This window comes from Myotis davidii, unplaced genomic scaffold (genome assembly GCF_000327345.1).
Source record: "Myotis davidii unplaced genomic scaffold, ASM32734v1 scaffold415, whole genome shotgun sequence".
Taxonomy (NCBI): Eukaryota; Metazoa; Chordata; class Mammalia; order Chiroptera; family Vespertilionidae; genus Myotis; species Myotis davidii.
This window is the reverse complement of record NW_006287951.1, coordinates 1,074,184-1,077,860: the sequence shown is the minus strand read 5'-3', so window position 1 is coordinate 1,077,860 and position 3,677 is coordinate 1,074,184.

Sequence of the window (3,677 nt, the reverse complement as noted above, 5' to 3'; positions counted from 1 at the left end):
TACTCTCATTTTAAAACTTCCCTCCTTTCCCTAGCTGGTTTGGCTCAGTGGATAGAGCGTCTGCCTGCAGACTGAAGGCTCCCAGGTTCAATTCCTGTCAAGAGCACATACCTTGTTTGCGGGCATATCCCTGGCGGCGGGGGGCGGGGGGGGGCGGCACACGTGCAGCAGACTGTTAATCAATGTTTCTCTCTCATCAATGTTTTAACTCTCTATCCTTCTCCCTTCCTTTCTGTAAAAAATCAATAAAATATTTTTTTTAATAAAAGGTTATCTTATCTTAAAAAAAAACTTCCTCATTATTGATTCAGAGAGAAAGGCAGGAACAATGCACCCTTTCATAGCTTGGCACACATAATTCCCAATTTATATTTCTATGCTTTCTCAGCTCTTTTGTTGGGGAGAGTTAAACTTAAGAGGTTCTAGCTTCAATTTATCTTTTCTTTTTCTTTTTTCCTCCTCTATGGCTGCTTCTCTCTGGTACAAAATTAAAAGGGAAGGGAAAAATCTGTTTATCTGGTAACTTCTGGTTATCTCCTCTAATTTCAGGACCTGTAAGCCTCTGCCAGGATCCAGTCTATGAAGTAGGGCATCTGTGTTTTCTTGTTTCTGCTTTTAAACACTCTGCTGGTTGCTTCAGTTTTCCCACGAATGTTTCACTAACATGTATAATGATCCTGCCAGAATCTATTTTCCATTATAGAGGTCATTTTTCAAAGAGGTTTGTCACTTTTTTTAAAAAAAAATCATATTTTAGCATGTGTAGAAAAAACACACAACAGTTCTGAATTCCATTTTGTATAATGTTTTCTTCAGCGATAGAAGAAAGGAGTGTGATTTTTTAAAAGATATTTCACATTACTTGTATGTTACTGATAAGTCAGAAGGTATGAAACTATCAACTTAAAGTTTACTTACACTTAACAACTGATCTATAACAATTAAAAGTGCAGACACACTGGTAAAGGATGCATGCTCAAGGGTGCGATGTGATGTTTACAAATTAGTAATTTCCCATTAGTATAATATATTCCATCTAGTGAATAATCCTGAATATCTCTGTAACCCAAGATGAAGAAAAATAAGATGTAAATGAAAAATGTTTTGAATTAGGTGCTTCTTTTATCTTTTTTATAGTAGAGGTCTTTCTCATTTGGATGTTAATTGTTCTTTTTTCTCCCATCACTTATTCATCTTTAATTTAACTACCATTGCTAAATGACCAATGGAATAATTGGCTCTTATATTCTATTGTCCCATTGTTTTGAGTACCTGAAATAATGTACAGGCGTTATAACTGGTTCTCAGTTGGGAGGTTCACAGAGTGGTTGGTGTTCAAGAGAGAAATATAACTATACAAGAAGATCCAAAATTGCCATCTATGATAAATTAATTTAATATTTAAAAAGCTAAAGTTAATTTAGCATGAGGGGTATCTTTATACCCTATTCCTCAACAGCAACAACAAAAAATACAAAAGAAAAGAAAGATAGCAGCTGTGCTTCCTTGGGCCCTAAATCTTGTCACCAGATCTTTATAATAAAATGAAGGAGGAAAGAACAAGTGATTATTTCTTTGCCTCATGTTCTTGAGAGCCATATATCCCAAGATATCAAAGAACTGAGCAAAATAGCTCAGATACTGATTTAAAAGGCAGACTCAGAGTCTAGAAATGCAAAATAACAGCCCATATGCCAAACCACATGCATTGTAAGGCTTGATACTTCTGAAGGAAGATTTAGAAGGCGACAAAGAATTCCAAATTTGGAACCCACAGAGACATCTGGTATCTTAGAACTTTCCACTTTCCCTTGGCAGATATTTCAGCTAATTCTCCCACCTTGGTCAGAGTATATAATTCTTTCTTAAGCTTATTCTAATTTTAACATATTTTCTCTATACCCCTGTTACTGTGAAATAGCCATTCAGGACCATTTAGATTAAGCAATTAGATAATTTAGCAATTTCTTAGAAGAACAAAATAAGGGGGTAGACTTTAATTAACATAATGGGTACACCATCAACTTTTTTTTCTGGTTGGTAGCATTTATGCATATTTCTAACACTTGGTCTTTAAACAGATGCATGTGAAAAAAAAACCTGACAGATGAATAAAAATGTGGGAAGAGCATTACATTTCAAATGGTGCCTCATCAGTGTGCATGTGGTGGCTCCTCAGTATCAAGTAGATGGTACCAAAAGTATCCTGAGAGGTGTCCTCATTATGCTGCTTGCTTCTTACACACCAGCTGCTAGAAGCTGGTCTGTATCTACTTGAAGAATTTGTTAGTTTGAGTCCACATTTGCCCAATGTTGATGGTAAGGTGGGATGGGTACTTCAAGAGACTGGTGAGGCTTTGGGACAATTATTGTGATGAATGTACTGAGGGGTTGCATACAGAGATTATTAAGTAGCAATGAGGGCTCAGTTGAAATTGAATACTATGAATATTTAATGGTATCAACTATTCCTATTTAATGACATTCATCATGAGTCTCATAGAATTGTGTTCATTTTAGAAAGGGACCATCTTATTGAACCCTCAACTGCCAGATGAGGAAACCAAAGCACAAATAAGCTACTGAGTTGCCTCAGTCTACATGGTGAATGGCAGAGCAATTCTAACTTCTAGACCACATCCAAGGATAGTATTTACAGAGATGTTAAAATATGAATTACTTTAAAAAAATTGAAATTTTCCAAGAATTCTCTCTCTCTCTCTCTCTCTCTCTCTCTCTCTCTCTCTCATAATTTCAAAGAGAAGATCTTGTTAGAATTTGATCAAATAATTTCTGGTATTTGTGGTAACATTTGAACTACTGTGTCAAGTCTTAGCAGCAAGAGAAAATGGCAAACATGGAAACATATCAATCCACAAACATTTACAAATAGTAGAGAATCTCTTTTGTTTTCAATATGTATATCTATATTGATCAATCAATCATTTGATAAATTTAATTTTATCATGTAGTAAGTTCATTAAAAAAATCTCAACAAGAGGATATAACTCTGGTAAACATATATGCACCCAATGCAGGAGCACCCAAATACATAAAAAAAAGCTTCTGGAAGATTTCAAGGGAGAGATTGACACCAATACAATAATAGTAGGGGACTTTAATACCGCACTAACACCACTGGATAAATCCTCTAAACAAAAAATCAGCAAAGAAACAGCAATCCTAAATGACTCACTATATTAGATAGACCTTAATCAATGTCTTCAGAACATTTCACCCCAAAGCTACAGAATATACATTCTTCTCAAGTGCACATGGGACATTTTCAAAGACAGACCACATATTGGGACACAGTCTCTTCAAATTCAAGTTGATTGAAATCATATCAAGCATCTTATCAGATCACAATGGCATAACATTAGAAATAAATGGCAATCAAAACAATAAAAAATTCAAACACTTGGAGGCTAAATAGTGTGTTATTAAACAACTAGTGCTCTGGTGAATGGATTCATGCACATTGAAAGGAAATTAATTAGAAGGTGGCTGGTGGGATTGGGTGAGATGAGCTGGACGTGCCCTGGAGCCAACTTCCCGTGGTCCCTTCCCAGCCAGCGGCACCTGGGGAGGTGCAGCTCTAAGGGCATCTGCGGAGTGAGCGGGGTCCCTCAGGCAGGTGGAGTCCCTTGGCCTGGCCTGTGGGGATGGAGCCAAAA